We start from the raw sequence: 19,046 nt of genomic DNA, 5'->3' as shown, positions 1-19,046 counted from the left end.
TACTTAGGACACTTACTGTCCAAGTGGGGTAGGCAGTTGACACCAGACCGTATCCAGTTAATAGTGAGTCTTCCTCAGCCCAAGACCCAGAAGGAGGTACGTGCTTTTATCGGCCTTACTTCTTATTGCAGACAATGGATTCCTCAGTATGCATTTCTAGCCAAGCCACTGATACAGTTAACGACACAGGAGGCAGCCGCATCGACTGTTCTCCCTTGGACATCTGAACATACACTTAGTTTCAATGAGTTAAAGAAAGCCCTATGCCAAGCTCCAGTTCTAGCTACACCGAACTACAGTAAGCCTTTTACACTTTTCGTCACAGAACGTGAAGGTACAGCATTATCCGTCCTCACACAAAATCAAGCAGGACAATACAAGCCCTGTGCTTATTTTTCGAGCACATTAGATCCTGTAGCCCAGGCTCTGCCTGCGTGCCTCAAGTCAGTTGCAGCCACAGCACTAGCTATCAGACAAAGTGATTCCATAGTATTAGGACATTCCTTGACAGTACAAGTTCCACACTCCGTGGAAGTTCTTTTGAATCGAACACAAACTCAGCACTTGACAATTGCACGTTTAACAGGTTATGAATTGACACTGTTCCAGCCACACATAGAAATCAGACGCTGCAACGTTCTAAATCCTGCCACACTGTTACCGTCAGTTAATTCACATTCTGCCACACACGATTGTGTGGAAGTAGTCAACATTACGACAAAGCCAAGACAAGATCTGACAGATATTCCGTTACCAGACCCCGACCTGACACTTTATGTGGATGGTTCATGCATGAGAACTAGTACAGGAGAACTAGTCGCCGCGTATGCAGTGACTACTGACACCGAAGTTATAGAGACACACCGTATTGACACCCTGTCTGCTCAAGCAGCAGAGCTAGTTGCTCTGACTCAAGCCTGCATACACGCCAAGAACCTGAAAGTTAATGTTTACACAGATTCACGCTACGCATTTGGAGTCGTACACGACTTCGGAGTGCTCTGGCAGGAGAGAGGTTTCATGACTTCTCATGGAACCAAGATTCAGCATGGTCTCCTTATTCAAGCTCTGTTAGATGCAATACATTTACCGACATCTATTGCTATCATGAAATGCAAAGCACATACGAAAGTTACTGACACTATTTCCCAGGGTAATGATCTAGCAGATCGCACAGCCAAGCTTACAGCACAGACTCCAGACATTCCAGTTAATCCGACACAGACACATACTCCAGATCCGACTACATGTATGACGGTTAAGGACCCTACTCAAGATGTCATAGACATACAGTTACATGCTACTCCCGATGAAATCAAGAAATGGTCCGAACAAGGAGGGGTCCAGACAGATCAGGGATGGGTGACGAAGGGTAGAGCCACATGGTTTCTCCCCGACTCTATGGTCCAAGTCATTATTACTACCGCACATAGTCCAGCACATTTAGGGGAAAAAGCAATGTTAGACAGTATCCAGAACATTTGGTTCAACAAGCATTTACGAGCTGCAGCCAAGCAGAAAGTCTGTACCTGTATGATATGTTGTCAGTTTAATCCAGGTAAAAGTGTCCCGGTGGAACAAGGGGGATTCCAGCCTCCTGACCACCCTTTTGAAGTCCTCCAAATGGATTATATTCAGATGGAGCGATGTCGAGGTTTCAAGTATGTCCTTGTAGTTGTATGCGCTTTGTCCAGGTGGACAGAAGCATATCCAGTCTCAGATTACACAGCCGCGACCACTGCCGAGCAGTTGGTTCGTGAGTTCTTCCCTCGTTATGGACTCCCTAGAGTCGTATATTCTGATAACGGCCAGCCATTCTCATCTGAACTCATGAAGCATGTTTCCCTTTTGTTAGGGTACCAGTGGAAGTTCCATTGTGTACGCCATCCCGAAGCAGCAGGTCTCGTAGAGAGACATAATCAGACCCTGAAAATTCGAATTGCAAAAGTTTGTCAAGAGAAAGGTGTAGACTGGCTAATAGCTCTGCCAGTTGCTTTGTTTTACATGCGTATGGTCGCACATTCCAGATCAGGTCTGTCCCCGTATGAGGTCGTATTCGGCCGCCCCCCTAACATGTGGGGTACTCCTAGACCCCGAAGTATTACCGATGTTTCAAGTAATATGCTGACAGATTACCTAGCTTCCTTGATGTCTGCCCTCAACTCTTGTCGTTCACAGGTTGCCGCCGCATTTCCAGACAATACCGAGGTGGCACCGCATGAAATCGTTCCCGGATCCATGGTCTTAGTGAGAAATTTCGACCGATCAAGTCCGCTGGAGCCTCGCTGGAAGGAGCCCCGACAGGTCCTCCTCGCCACCCGTACAGCCGTGAAGTTGGAAGGTCGCAAAGGCTGGGTGCACCTTTCGCACGTAAAGAAATTTTATGGACTGAAACCGGTCTCAAAGAACATTTCCCAGGATTTGAAGGATTGCCAAAGCACTATTCTTAAGGACTGTCCCGCAAAGAACAATGATACTGCACCCCCCCTGTTAGAGAAAACTCCGCAGCAGGAGTATAAGTTGAAACTCCGGTCTAGTAAAATAAGTCAGCCAGTTTGATTGTCTAAGTCCTCCCCTAGGTGAAACGGTTAGACTGTTTCTGACATGTATAAAATAGACCCCCATAGTGAGAGAGTTAGTCAAAACTCAATCCGATGTATCGTTTTTCTAAGTTTCGTTTTATTTCTCAGCATTATGATTTCCTGCACCAGTTATGCATTTTACTTGTATTTTCCAGTTTCTCATGTAAATAAGTCTTCTAATGTTACAGCAGAGCACACGTTTAGTGATCTGCCTCCTCATGAACTCTCTTACCGCCTCGCTATGCGAAATAATTCTTTTGTCCGCATGTTACATTATTCACACCAGACCAGCAATGCCACTAATTGTTGGGTATGTGGTCGACTCCCCCCTTTCCAGACACCGAAGGGAGTTCTGCCACTCTTTCCTTATCCTTTTTCACATAATGGTTCGTGTGGAGCATGGTCCACGTTAACGTCATCCTCAACAGATATGTCTTTTCTTAACAGTACATGTTTTCCAGACAAGCAAGGTCTTCCCCACAGAACAGGGTTAGATCTAGAAAATGAAGTTTACAATTTAGGTAATTATTCTTCGAATTTCATGGTCCTGAATGTTCAGTCTGATACTACTCCAGACTTACCTGCTATTTCAGTACTACCAGTCAAAGGCGAATTATGTGTCCGAAATAATGGTTCCATACATGTAGGACATAGTGATTGTACTACTATTGTCAGTTATAGTGACAGTGGGAAATCTATTTTCAAAGCTTCACGTCATTCTTATTTTATTTGTGGTCAAACCGCATATGTTTGTTTGCCCCTCGATTGCGAGGGAACCTGTTACATTGCCTTCCTACTGCCACCTGTTTTCCTAGCCCCATCTGATTATCACAGAAACACACATCTAGTACACGTTAGACATAGAAGGGAGATCGAGTCCCCGATTGTCGATTATACTGAAACTGCTCTAGAACAGTATACAGATTTCAATAGAGGTTTCTTCTTCTTTATAGGACCTATCCAGAATAGTAAGCTAATCCGTAGGTTAACAAGAACCCTTGAAGCTGTAGTAAATGAGACTGCCTCTGCTCTAGGTAACTTAACCGAAGAGCAATCTGCTATGAGATTTGTAGTTTTGCAAAATCGTCTCGTCCTTGACGTCATATTGGCCGATAGGGGCGGGGCCTGTAGAGTCATCGGATCTAGTTGCTGCATTTTCATTCCAAATAACGCGCCGTCTGTTTATTCAGCTATAACCAGACTTCATAAAATTGCCCATCTGTTACACCAAGATCCAGGCACCTGGACATGGTCCGGTTGGTTCTGGAATATAATTTCCGCCTGGGGATGGAAGGTATTGTCCTTTCTAGGTATTGCAGTAGCGATCATATTCAGCTGCTGCCTCTGTATACAATGTGGCCCTGCGATTTGCGGCATTTGTGCTACCTCTTGTATTCCTAGTCCCAAGCCCCGTTCTAAATCCCGTTCCAAAACAATTCGAGACGAGCAATTGATACTGTATGAAATGATAGATGGTATCATGAATATTGATGTTTCCTGATGGAAACGTAGTGACAAGGAGGGAATGTGGAAAAGTAAATTCTGCCATGTTCTGTGTCCCTACGCCTCCTCCATCATATGTTATGTGTGCATGATTAATATGCATATGTATTCCCCATATTCGATTAAAGACGCAATTATAGTTGTGTCCACCTCTAGTATGCCAGTTTCCAGTCCTCGTGAATACTACGAATATCAGGCCTATGTAAAGCTACGTTGCCACGTTTCCCAGTGTGCACGTTATTTCATTGTAAAGTCCCCGTTTCTAGGCCTCAAAAGGGCCCGGACATCAGATTCAGCTTCTGTCTTCTGAGCCCTCGCTGAGGAGCGACACAGCCCCCACCTGTATCCTCGACCCTTCACTTACTTCCTGCCTCACAGTGCCCGGTTCAGCCTGGCTCTGCCTCTGAATCTGCCAAGAATATGTTATGGTTCCAGTTATCAGTTCAGTCCTCCTTCTCTGCATTCCTAAGCTACTGAATCGCATCAATAGTTACCGTCATAGTCTAGCTTTTACGTCCCCATGTAAGAGAAATACTGCATTTAATGGTCATTTAATATTCCTCATCACGCACTACATGTAGAATAATGCCTGCTTCAGTCTTAGAGTCTGTTAGCCTTTCCCCTCCTGACTTCTAGTTTATATCAACATGTTCCCTAAACATCAGATACTAGATACTGCTTAGGTACATGTCGCCCTGACTCTACAGACTTCAGTCTCTGCTCCTAGCACAGAGTTCATAGCCCCCAGCTTCTCCTAGTGATACGTCATTGCTAGTTTGCGCGCACCATCAGGTTAGAGGTCCCGGCTCCTTAGGTAGCCCCCTCCATGGTTTCCGCCCCATTCATGACATATTCTGTTACGTTTGCATCACATGTCTATGTATACACCCTGTTCCACCCATTTTCACCCTTATCTTTCGCGACTGCTACGCGTCACGCCTCTTGCTCCACCCACTGCTATGCCTATTGCACTGTAATGCTATGTGTTTGCGTTATGTATATATGCTCATGTACTGTTATTAAAAAGTTATCCTTCCTGCCTTTGCCCCGATCCTGAACCCGTGCAGGTTGTCCTGTTCCTGTCCTTATGCTGTATTAAACCTGCAAAACTCCTACTACCTCGAATCTTGACTCTTATTTATTGAGCTATCTGTTATTCATTTATGCATTCAAAAATAGGGTATTATTTATTTATTTACCACAGTAGTCCATGTACTTTCTTGATGCTCCTTTATTCAGATAAGATGGTAGGTAAGATATATAAAGGGAAACCCCACCAGGAGTGGCCTCCTGCCACTCAGCCCACATTCAACTGCCAGACATCCACACTGAACATTCTAGCAGGCTCTTGCATCACACATTCTAAGCTGGGCAGCAGGGACAAGTATAACAATATAACTATCTGAAATTTTTTTCAAATTTATAAAATAATATCTTACCTTTTAAAAATAAGTTTAAGTTGTGAGTGAAAATGATCTTGCAATGTAGTTCAGGAAGTAGTAGTCAAAATGGCTGTGTTTCTCTCTCTTTTTTTATATATATTCAGGTACATAACCAATCAAATGTCAGGTAAAAAAAGTAGAAAATGAAAGTAACATTTTAATTGGTTGTCAATTCCAACACTTCAGATGTGTTTTGTGAAGTAATTTACCTCAGGGTATTTAGAGAGGTCTACAGGCTAAATGGTTAAATGGAATTCCAACCAAATTTGTGAAAATGGTAGGGATTGGTATGTAGTATGAGCTAATCTATATTTGGTGAAAGTGTCTCCAGTGGTTTTTCTGTATATTACTTTCCCACCTTTTTTGAGCGAGCGCTTCCCGGTGCGCGCCCCGGTTCGCGAACCGGCAGCGTTACGGGAGTCCTCCATTTTGTGTTTCGGTATAATTGAGATACAAGATGGAGGGCAAATAATGATCAGAATGGGTAGAAGGGGGCAAGGTATATGTATCCTGACCCCCTAGGTTTTCTGAGGGTGGTTGAGGAGGCCCATATGTGCGAAAAAAAACCATTTTTTTAAAAATGTTCACGTGGTTAGCGTCCGGTGCGCGTACCGGGTAGCGCTCCGGGGAGAGTACTTTGGTGAAAATTAGTGAAAAAAGTTAGAGTAAAATAATAATTGTGAGTGATCAGATGTAGGGTAGCTCTGAAAAGAGCTTTTGGGTCCTGTGGCTGATTTAGGTACCTACAAGTAGGTACCAATGCACAGTCTTAAATTCTGGATGAAAATTCTGTTCCCCTCATCTGAGAAGTGAACTCCACCTGCTCTGTAGATATCTTGCATGTAGTAATGCAAGTTATTGTTGTACATGGAGCCCATTCCATGGTCTCTCATGTAAGCTGAAACACACTTATTTACATGATTCCTCGATTTCTCAATTTGTGGACAAAATTGGTTCGACCACCTCCATTTCTGTCTTTGGCATATATTTGAATATACCAAGGCAGTTTGAGGAAAAAGTGCCATCATTTGGTCAAAGGTGTCCTTTAAAAGCATTTCCAGACCTACCCTAGTCAAAGTGCCCAAGTCATTTCCTCCACAGTGCACAATTAACAGGTCAGGTTTTGGCAAATGCAAAAAGGTTTTCACCAATGGTATAAATTGGTGACATTTTAATCCTCTGTGGCCAATCCACTTGATTTCCACATTTTGTAAATTGAGGTTGTGTAAATTTCTGTTATCAGCAAACCTTTGAGCCCAGTGGATATAACTATGTCCAACAATCCAGACAGAAAACATGGTGAGAGAAGGTTCTGCTGCAGTCAGATGAAGTGTGGCAATGAAATGGCAGTTGAAAAAATAAGAGTTTATAATGAAAAAAACTGTGGAGTTTCTGTGCTAATGAATCAGTAGCAGTGATTGGTGGATTTTGATTGCTGGAAACAGAAAGTTAGGGTGCATGGATGAGTTCTTTGAAAGATGTAATTTGAATGGTCAAGAAAAAATCATTTTATGAAAGATTGCACTGGATACGCAGAGTTCAATTGAAACATTGTTGTGTGAAGTTGCAAACATGAGAGGTCTTTCAGGAGGTGGTTGCTATGCAAAAAAGGCAGAAAGGGCAGAGGGGGGAAGGGTATTGATTTGAAAAAAGTGAGGGAAGAGTTTTGATTGGGTGACATGAGAGATATGTGTGATGAATTACAGCATTTCTGTGCTTTTTTTGGCTGCAGCCTCTGGAGTGCATACCCTTTGTTCTGCTGAAGACAAATTGGTGTGTGTCTGAGACTGTTTTGAAACTCATAAAGTATTTGCTAAGGTGAGAAAAGATTCATTTAATTTATATAGAGAATAGTATGCTTTAGGGAGAAAATTATGAAGAAAGTTGTGTATTTAAAATGTTGCTTTGTGTCAAGTGTTTTACAAATAGATTTTGTTTCTTTGAGTTACATAGCCATGTTAAAAGTGACGCAAAAATGGTGCAAGGGCCTTCAAAATACGCTTTCATGTGTCTTAGGGCATTTTAACTCACTTCCCCATGAATGTGGTTGAATAATTGCTTTACATGATGTGTTTAAAAATGTTTTTTGAAATCAATTAGGTTTCTTGATATGTACTGCTAGAGTTTCATAGGTTGCTTGGGGCATATTTATACGGCCTTTGAGTCTCTCTGATGTTATTTTTCCCATTTTAATTTAAGACATTTCCCTGTGGTGCAAGGTCCTTGTAAATACGCCCCCATCTGTGCTTGGCAAATTTAGATTTTGATTATTTGAGTTACATAGCCATGTTAAAAGTGACGCAAAAATGGTGCAAGGGCCTTAAAAAAAACGCTTTCATGTGTCTTAGGGCATTTTACGTCATTTCCCCTTGAATGTAGGTATATAATTGATGTACATGATGTGTTTAAAAACGTTTTTTGAAATCAATTAGGTTTCTTGATATGTACTGCTAGAGTTTCATAGGTTGCTTGGGGTATATTTAAAAGGCATTTGAGTCCCTTTGATGTTATTTTTCCCATTTTAATTAAAGACATTTCCCCGTGGTGGAAGGTCCTTGTAAATACGCCCCCATGTGTGCTTGGCAAATTTAGATTTTCATTCTTTCAGTTACATAGCCATGTTAAAAGTGACGCAAAAATGGTGCAAGGGCCTTAAAAAAACGCTTTCATGTGTCTTAGAGCATTTTAAGTCACTTCCCCATGAATGTAGGTATATAATTGCTTTACATCATTTGTTTAAAAACGTTTTTTGAAATCAATTAGGTTTCTTGATATGTACTGCTAGAGTTTCATAGGTTGCTTGGGGCATATTTACAAGGCCTTTGAGTCCCTTTGATGTTATTTTTCCCATTTTAATTTAAGACATTTCCCCGTGGTGCAAGGTCCTTGTAAATACGTCCCCATCTGTGCTTGGCAAATTTAGATTTTGATTCTTTGAGTTACATAGCCATGTTCCATACAGTGCTCACCTTCTGCGTAGTCTTTGATATGCTAGACTTCATCTGCACAATGAGATATCTAAGCAAAGGAAACACAGGTGATGTGATTGTGAAATGAGCAAAAGAAATTCCACATTTTTCAATTACATCACCTGTGTTTCCTAACTTTACGAATGACATTGTGCAGATGAGGTTTAGGCCTGTCCACAGACACAGAAGAGGTCTGGCCTTTGTTCAAGAGTGAAGTGGACATGACTCACTTCATTGGTAGGCCTGCACATATATTACCTCCTCTGTACTCTTCAACAAGCCTAAATTTCATCTGCAACCCTGAGTAGGCCTCACCTCAAACAAACCTCTGCATAGGCCACACCTTATCGTCATCCTGAATCAATCATTTAAAATGTTAGGGACAGATTTATGATAGCCGTGTGCCGCTTTTGCGCCGCTGTGCGTCACTTTTGTGACGCAGCGGCGGTGCAAAAGATTTGCTATATTGCGACATATTTACAACTTGATGCATCTAGGCAGATGTGTCATGCTGTAAAGTCCTGTGCCACATGAAACCTGCGTCAGGTTTCATATAGGCGTTTTGTTGCAGGCTGGGCATTCATTTGCATGAAAGCCCTGTAAAACTAACACAGTGAAATTTAGAAGATTTCACTGAGTCAGCTTTATGGCATTGCTGAATCAAATCCTTACGCCTGTTTGAAACAGGCATAAGGAGTGATGGACCATGCAATGTGTGGTTTGCCCCTGTGCATTGCAGTAGACATGTTGCGCTTACGACGTGATTCCTGCAATGTGCCGCTTTTGCGGCACAGATGCGTGACGCATCTGTGCTGTTTTTGCTCAATGGTGCTCCTCATTGTAAATGCGGCACACCATGGGTGGCAGAGCAGCGCTGCACGTTAACTGGTGCATCCCTGGGGATGCGCCAGTTAACATAAATCTGCCCCTTTACATTTAAGTATGAGCAGGGGACACAGAGTCGGTGAGGCTTATCCAAGGTTAAGAAGAGATTAGTCCTGTTCACTGAAAACTTGGACATAGGCCTCACCTCCTCAGCATCGCTGGACATGGCTAAATAATAGCTGCAAAATGTTACTCTTGTTAAACAATTTTACTATTATAGTCTCTGAGATTTGTCTCTTACTCTGCAACATCTCATTGTTGTTCTCTTTCTTTAAAGATAACGACAACATCAACCATGAGTGATAATGAGCAATCCGTTGATCTCGATCTTATCATTGAACTTGTCATTGAAACGTCAGTGGAAGTAGATCCCTTGGATGTTTTAAATCCTGAGGATGATGAAGAACATGATGAGGATGCCGATTTGTCAGAATTGTATGACATAGGGTGGGAAGCTGACCTGCTTGAGCCTATGGAACTATAAACATTTATTTTTAAAAGTTAATGAAAAGTACGTAAACCGTTTCATTTAAAATTAAACACAACTTCAAAAACAGGTTGTGTGTAGTGTCTTTAATAAAATAGTCAAATATGCTCCTAAAATTAGTTCAGATTCACATATAAAACAGCACAGGTCAAATGTAGAAGCATTCCATTTCTTTGCTACTATTTGTGACTACTAAATTTGCCAATGCACTAAAAGTTATTGTATGTAAAAATGACAAGTAGTGTGTTACATTTTTGACGACTGTTATTGATTTACTGTTTGCTAATAGTGGTTAATAACATTTTTAATTATATTTTACCACAGATTTAACTGCAGATCATTTCAAAAGTACATAATGCCATCTAAACAACGAAACCGAAAGGCTACAAAACGTCAAAGACAGCAGCTTAATAAATTCTTGCAGCAGTCCTCTACAATAAAAACTCGTCAAGTCACCAAGAAAGCTCCGGGTAAGACAACGAAATCATTCATAAGAAACATGTGTAGAAAAAAAAGTAGTACTACAGAAAATGTTTAAGTCCAGAAAAAGAGAACCAATTTAAACGGAAAGGAAAGCCCAATCAAAAATGTTACTGCTAAAGCAGGAGATAACTCTGTGCATGGTAGTAGAAGGAAAAATCAGTTTAGGGACATTTGTAGATGAATGTTCCGCTACAGGATAATTGGCAATTTGTTAAAAAATATTAAGAAAGGTCAACAGAAAGTGGTTTTTTATAAGAGAAAAAAAAGTTGAGAAAATTATTGATCAGGCATTTGAAATTAAGCGAAAGTTATTTATTTTGATAATCAATAGAATTAGGAAGCTAAACAAGGCAATTTATGATTTCAAAAGAAATAGTAGATGGAAGAGAACAGTTAATCGTAGTAATTTTGGGGAAGTTTTTTCAGGAGAATGGATGCATAGTTAAAGTTGTGAGGCTTTTTTAATGAGGAGAGTTATTTCCAGGATAATGATTTGGTGCATGCAGTTGACACCAGTGGTCGAGCTTATGAGGTGAAAGATGGTTGTCCAGTTGAAAAAGAAACACTTGTGACAACAGAGGCAGAAGAGGTGTTAGGTAATGAGGTTTTAGGAAGACGTCCTAGGGGACCAGTGTATATCTGGAAGTGTAGTAGTATTTGCAGTGTGCGACAGGATTCCATCAATTTGCTTTGTGATTTTGTACGGACCTTTAATAAGAAAAGTTTAAAACAGAAAATGAAGTTGTTGCAAGAATTAGATCCTTGCAGAGTGAGAGAAGTGACAGGTTTGCATGGTCATTCACTGGCTTGTCTTCCCAGGAGAGTATGCCAGAGTGTTTTTCATCATTTCAGGATGCTAGCAGTGCATCATAATAAAGTGAGGAAATTAGTTAGAATGTTGTATTATGCTAAGAGTCCAGCAATTATGCTTAAACAATTATGCACTGCTCTTTTGCATGGTTCTGAAATAGATGTGAAGAATATTTGTGAAGAAATTGAGTTTTGTTACTTTGCAAGTAAAGAGGAGAATGTTGAAATTGACCCAGAAGAAGAGGGTAATGTGGAAGATAGTGTACAGGTTTCCAGTACAGATAATTTTCAGAAGGAAATTGCCACGTTTCAGGTGAAATCAAGTGAGAGGCCTAATTTCACTTGTGTGTGTTGTCGACGCACTTATTATAAGAATCAGACTAAGTTAGTGGATTTATATGTGAAAAGTGAAAGGGAAAATAATAGTGAATGGAAGGATTTCGTAACATACTTGATGGTAGAAAATTGTTTTGATTTGGGATTGGATCAACGTGTGTTTACTTATTGTTGTAACAAATTAAATCAAAACCGGATGCCTGCTAGAGCGGTTCATAATAATCTGGAATTGGTTGAGATTCCTTCTGAATTGAAGGATTTAAATACTTATGAATCTATTTTGATTCAAAGTATCCATCCCTTTCAGGCTATTGTAAGAATGGAGCCAAAGACAGGGAAACTGCCTCCATCAGATTTACAGAGAGGATTAAAGGGAAGAGTTGTTTATTTGCCTCTAGATTTGAAGAAAAACATTAATACAATTGGAGTAGAAAAAGTGGAAGAGGAACCTCTGGTTATCTTAGTTAATGGGGTTCCGACAAAGAGTACGAAAATATGGCAAGATTTAGTGGATGTTAGGAAAGTCAAAAAGGCAACATTGTATTTGAAAAAAACAATAAGTACTACAAGAATGTATATGTTGCAGAAGAGGAAGTAAGTGAAGAAGAGGATAGCGATTTGTGTGCTGGTCAAATTGAGAAAGTAGAACCCTCTAAAAATTAAGAAATATATGAACATTATAGTGTTCATCCTTTGCATTCCAAGGAAGTCATGGGGAATGCTATTGAGTTGTTTCAAATGAAACAAGCCAAAGGGAGTCTCATTAGTGTTTGGGAGGAAAGTTTGGAAGCTCAGTGTTTCCCACAGCTATTTCCAACAGGTCAAGGAGGAAGATATGATGAGCGACCTCGCAGATGTATGCAGAAGATCCTAGGTTTCGTCAATGCATTCCCTATTTGTTTCATCTCCTGTTTGAAAGCGATCTGTCTGGACTGTCATATGCAGTGAACCACATCTTGAAAAGTGGTGTACAGATGCAAAACATCTCGGCAAGTGACTTTATGGATAAAGTCAATGTGCAAGACAGTATTTTGGATTCTCACCTGATTAATCTCATGGCGTGTCAGCGTGGTACTAATGAGTACTGGTACCGTCGTCATGGTGATTTAAAATGTATGCTGAGGAACTTAGGAACTCCCACATGGTTCCTCACTCTCAGCTGTACCGAGTATGGCTGGGAAGACTTACTTGAATTTCTACGAGAGGCAAATGGAAACATTGAAAATATCGAAATCAAGACACCCGGAGAACTGTGCTCTTTGGATCCAGTGAATGTATGCAGGTACTTCAATCATAGATTTGAAGCTATGATGTCTTTCATCATGAACAAGAAAAATCCACCTCTTGGAGAGGTGTTGGATTTCTTCTGGAGAAAGGAGTACCAAGCAAGAGGTGCTCCTCATATACATATGCTGCTGTGGATCAAGGATGCACCTAAATTTGGAACAGATCCAGAAGACTTAGTGATGAGTTTCATAGAACAGTATTCTACATGTGCTGTTCCAAACGCAAAGGAAGACAAAAGCCTAAGAGAACAAGTTTTACGCTTCCAAAGCCATCGTTGTGGAAAGTACTGTCGTCGTAAATTCAGAAACAAGGACAAGTTCTACACCAAATGTCGTTTCGCCATTCCACGACCGGTGATTTCTAAAGGAAGAGTGAACAGTTTGATGTCTTCGCTGCGACATAATGTGATGAAGAAATCACCTAAAAACACATACAATTTGAAAAGGAACGAAGAGTCCAAGTACATCAACGACTACAACCCAGTGATTTTGTCCATGTGGAATGCTAACATGGATATACAGTTTGTGGCTGATAACTGTATGGCTGTGGCTCGGTATGTGACATCTTACATCACCAAAAAAGAAAAGACAGAATTGAAGGATATGTGGGAGGACATTTCCCAGTAAGAAGTTGTACAGTTTCAGTCTGAAGATGTTGTCGCATCGAGAAATCGGAGCTTACGAATGTTCTGACCGGTTGTCTTCAGCAAGTCTCTATGCCAAATCCAGGAGTATCGTTTGGGCGAGTCTTGGTCTTGCTGCAACGCGTAATCGAGTTCTGAAACCTGTGCGGGAAATTGAGTATTTGGCGGAAAAGGAGCCAAACAGTACAGATATTTTGAAGACCAACATGTTGGATACATATTATCCAAATAGAAGCAATCACCTCGAGAATGTTTGTCTGTATGAGGTTCTACAAAATTACATATTCAAGGGGAACATCAAAGAAGATATTGATAAAGGAGTGTATGCTGTAATTGGAAGTGAGGGATGTCTGGTCAAGCAAAGAAAATGCCACTTGGTAAACCATCGAAAATTGAGTGGCGAATCTCCTGAAAGAAAAGAGTTTTTCTATTTAGCACTTTTGCAACTTTTCAAGCCTTGGCGTGCAGAAGAGGAACTGCTTGGAGATTTCCTCTGTAACGAAGACTCTTTCAATGCCGCCAAGGAGACCATAGAATGTCCTGTTTTTCCCAAATATCTAGAAATGTTGAATGCGGAAATCGAGCAGGAAGCAACGATTGCAGCCGAGATTGCTAGAGACAGTTCTCAGGACAGTCAGAGTTCTGTTTCATTGAGTCAGGATCCACTAGGAGGACCAGTTATCGAAAATGAAGCTGCCACTGCCATGATTGAAGTGGAAAGAGCCATGGCACATGCTCAGGAGGATGCGGTTAACTTAGAAGACTTGGAAAGACAACTCAACGTTGAGCAGAGGAAAATATATGACGAAGTTACCAACCAAATAGATCATGGATTAAGTCATGAGAAGAAAGAGTGCTCATGTACGTCGTTGAAGCCTGTCCGACTGTACGTGAGTGGAGAAGCGGGAACTGGAAAAAGTTTCCTCATTAAAGCAATTTCATGTTATTTGCAGAAAAGGACTGAGTCATCGCTGTCTTGTGTTGTCACCGCTCCAACTGGACTGGCAGCACATAACATTAAAGGTATTACTTTGCATCGTCTACTGATGCTGCCAGTGGAGCATGATAACAAATTACAATACCACAAGTTATCTGGAGATGCTTGTTGTGAAGTTTCAAGAGTCTTGAGGAAAATGAAACTTCTTATCATTGACGAAGTAAGCATGGTTTCCAATGTCATGCTTGCCTTTGTGCATTTGAGAATGCAAGAAGTTCTCAAAACAGAGTATGATGTGTTATTTGGTGGCAAACACATCATTGTTTTCGGTGATCTTCTGCAGCTGACACCAGTGAAAGGACAACCTGTGTTCAAAATGTTCACGCATGAAGATACCAGGAAGTGCCTAGGGAGTATTGGCAACGTCAATATATGGTTAAACTTCAATTATGCTGAACTGCGTGAAAATATGCGTCAAGCGAGGATGACGATTATAAGAATATTCTACAAGATGTTAGAATCGGAAAAGTGACCGAGCATGGGAAAGAAGCTTTACATGCACGATTACTGTCAAATTTGTATCCAGAAGACGTTGTGCCTGAGAATATTTTTCAGAAAATTACTGAGAAGAAATCTGGAAAATGTTTGATGCCAACTCTTGCAGAATGTGCCATCTTCAACAACAAAATGTTGCATTTAGAAAACCAAGAGATTGTGAAACTGGAAGCTATTGACAGAGTAGAGCATATGGGAGCAACAATTATTTTGTCTGAGAATTTGAAATCAAAATTGGATTCATTAGAGAAGACTATATCTAAAACTGCTGGTTTTGAAAAGACTCTGAATGTGTGCTTAAATTGCCGTATAATTTTAAGAAGGAATTTACATGTTGAAAGAGGTCTGGTAAATGGATCAATGGGTAATGTTGTTGATTTTGAGAAATACAGAAATAGAGATGGAATTGCATTTTTAAAAATTAAATTTGATGGCATTGAGGAAGTACAGCTAATTGGTCGTTGCTCTGCTAGGTTTTTGCTTGTAAAAGACTTATATGTTCGCCGTAAGCAGTTTCCTGTTTGCTTGGCATATGCGGTGACAATCTATAAATCGCAAGGTTTAAGTGTAGACAGTGCATTGGTGAATATTGGCAGTTCTGTGTTCAAGGAAGGTATGGCACTGGGACAGGAACAGACTAATTTGCATATAGCCAGGTTCTGAGCTGGGATGGTGCATTGAGCTAAAAACGGTGATGGATTAAAACCATGATCTCTTGACTTGGTAAGAGTATTCTGCATCATTCAGAAACTCTGTCCATCACCACCCCCCTTTTCCAAAATCGGTTTATCCACACTATGTGTGGGAGGGTATGCTCAGACGTGAGTCCCTTGCTCATTGCACCATCAGGATTCAAGCAAGCCGGGCCGAAGAAGGCTGTGATGCCAGAAACCGGTCCCCGGAAGCTTGTTTCCTTACCAGTATAAGAATTGGCTTGGTAGTTTGGTTTGCCCTGTTCCCATCATGCACTGGGACAGGAACAGACTAATTTGCATATAGCCAGGTTCTGAGCTGGGATGGTGCATTGAGCTAAAAACGGTGATGGATTAAAACCATGATCTCTTGACTTGGTAAGAGTATTCTGCATCATTCAGAAACTCTGTCCATCACCACCCCCCTTTTCCAAAATCGGTTTATCCACACTATGTGTGGGAGGGTATGCTCAGACGTGAGTCCCTTGCTCATTGCACCATCAGGATTCAAGCAAGCCGGGCCGAAGAAGGCTGTGATGCCAGAAACCGGTCCCCGGAAGCTTGTTTCCTTACCAGTATAAGAATTGGCTTGGTAGTTTGGTTTGCCCTGTTCCCATCATGCACTGGGACAGGAACAGACTAATTTGCATATAGCCAGGTTCTGAGCTGGGATGGTGCATTGAGCTAAAAACGGTGATGGATTAAAACCATGATCTCTTGACTTGGTAAGAGTATTCTGCATCATTCAGAAACTCTGTCCATCACCACCCCCCTTTTCCAAAATCGGTTTATCCACACTATGTGTGGGAGGGTATGCTCAGACGTGAGTCCCTTGCTCATTGCACCATCAGGATTCAAGCAAGCCGGGCCGAAGAAGGCTGTGATGCCAGAAACCGGTCCCCGGAAGCTTGTTTCCTTACCAGTATAAGAATTGGCTTGGTAGTTTGGTTTGCCCTGTTCCCATCATGCACTGGGACAGGAACAGACTAATTTGCATATAGCCAGGTTCTGAGCTGGGATGGTGCATTGAGCTAAAAACGGTGATGGATTAAAACCATGATCTCTTGACTTGGTAAGAGTATTCTGCATCATTCAGAAACTCTGTCCATCACCACCCCCCTCTTCCAAAATCGGTTTATCCACACTATGTGTGGGAGGGTATGCTCAGACGTGAGTCCCTTGCTCATTGCACCATCAGGATTCAAGCAAGCCAGGCCGAAGAAGGCTGTGATGCCAGAAACCGGTCCCCGGAAGCTTGTTTCCTTACCAGTATAAGAATTGGCTTGGTAGTTTGGTTTGCCCTGTTCCCATCATGCACTGGGACAGGAACAGACTAATTTGCATATAGCCAGGTTCTGAGCTGGGATGGTGCATTGAGCTAAAAACGGTGATGGATTAAAACCATGATCTCTTGACTTGGTAAGAGTATTCTGCATCATTCAGAAACTCTGTCCATCACCACCCCCCTTTTCCAAAATCGGTTTATCCACACTATGTGTGGGAGGGTATGCTCAGACGTGAGTCCCTTGCTCATTGCACCATCAGGATTCAAGCAAGCCGGGCCGAAGAAGGCTGTGATGCCAGAAACCGGTCCCCGGAAGCTTGTTTCCTTACCAGTATAAGAATTGGCTTGGTAGTTTGGTTTGCCCTGTTCCCATCATGCACTGGGACAGGAACAGACTAATTTGCATATAGCCAGGTTCTGAGCTGGGATGGTGCATTGAGCTAAAAACGGTGATGGATTAAAACCATGATCTCTTGACTTGGTAAGAGTATTCTGCATCATTCAGAAACTCTGTCCATCACCACCCCCCTTTTCCAAAATCGGTTTATCCACACTATGTGTGGGAGGGTATGCTCAGACGTGAGTCCCTTGCTCATTGCACCATCAGGATTCAAGCAAGCCGGGCCGAAGAAGGCTGTGATGCCAGAAACCGGTCCCCGGAAGCTTGTTTCCTTACCAGTATAAGAATTGGCTTGGTAGTTTGGTTTGCCCTGTTCCCATCATGCACTGGGACAGGAACAGACTAATTTGCATATAGCCAGGTTCTGAGCTGGGATGGTGCATTGAGCTAAAAACGGTGATGGATTAAAACCATGATCTCTTGACTTGGTAAGAGTATTCTGCATCATTCAGAAACTCTGTCCATCACCACCCCCCTTTTCCAAAATCGGTTTATCCACACTATGTGTGGGAGGGTATGCTCAGACGTGAGTCCCTTGCTCATTGCACCATCAGGATTCAAGCAAGCCGGGCCGAAGAAGGCTTTGATGCCAGGAACCGGTCCCCGGAAGCTTGTTTCCTTACCAGTATAAGAATTGGCTTGGTAGTTTGGTTTGCCCTGTTCCCATCATGCACTGGGACAGGAACAGACTAATTTGCATATAGCCAGGTTCTGAGCTGGGATGGTGCATTGAGCTAAAAACGGTGATGGATTAAAACCATGATCTCTTGACTTGGTAAGAGTATTCTGCATCATTCAGAAACTCTGTCCATCACCACCCCCCTTTTCCAAAATCGGTTTATCCACACTATGTGTGGGAGGGTATGCTCAGACGTGAGTCCCTTGCTCCTTGCACCATCAGGATTCAAGCAAGCCGGGCCGAAGAAGGCTGTGATGCCAGAAACCGGTCCCCGGAAGCTTGTTTCCTTACCAGTATAAGAATTGGCTTGGTAGTTTGGTTTGCCCTGTTCCCATCATGCACTGGGACAGGAACAGACTAATTTGCATATAGCCAGGTTCTGAGCTGGGATGGTGCATTGAGCTAAAAACGGTGATGGATTAAAACCATGATCTCTTGACTTGGTAAGAGTATTCTGCATCATTCAGAAACTCTGTCCATCACCACCCCCCTTTTCCAAAATCGGTTTATCCACACTATGTGTGGGAGGGTATGCTCAGACGTGAGTCCCTTGCTCATTGCACCATCAGGATTCAAGCAAGCCGGGCCGAAGAAGGCTGTGATGCCAGAAACCGGTCCCCGGAAGCTTGTTTCCTTACCAGTATAAGAATTGGCTTGGTAGTTTGGTTTGCCCTGTTCCCATCATGCACTGGGACAGGATCAGACTAATTTGCATATAGCCAGGTTCTGAGCTGGGATGGTGCATTGAGCTAAAAACGGTGATGGATTAAAACCATGATCTCTTGACTTGGTAAGAGTATTCTGCATCATTCAGAAACTCTGTCCATCACCACCCCCCTTTTCCAAAATCGGTTTATCCACACTATGTGTGGGAGGGTATGCTCAGACGTGAGTCCCTTGCTCATTGCACCATCAGGATTCAAGCAAGCCGGGCCGAAGAAGGCTGTGATGCCAGAAACCGGTCCCCGGAAGCTTGTTTCCTTACCAGTATAAGAATTGGCTTGGTAGTTTGGTTTGCCCTGTTCCCATCATGCACTGGGACAGGATCAGACTAATTTGCATATAGCCAGG

Source organism: Lissotriton helveticus, chromosome 2_1 (assembly GCF_964261635.1).
Source record: "Lissotriton helveticus chromosome 2_1, aLisHel1.1, whole genome shotgun sequence".
Classification (NCBI taxonomy): Eukaryota; Metazoa; Chordata; class Amphibia; order Caudata; family Salamandridae; genus Lissotriton; species Lissotriton helveticus.
This window is presented reverse-complemented; position numbering follows the sequence as displayed.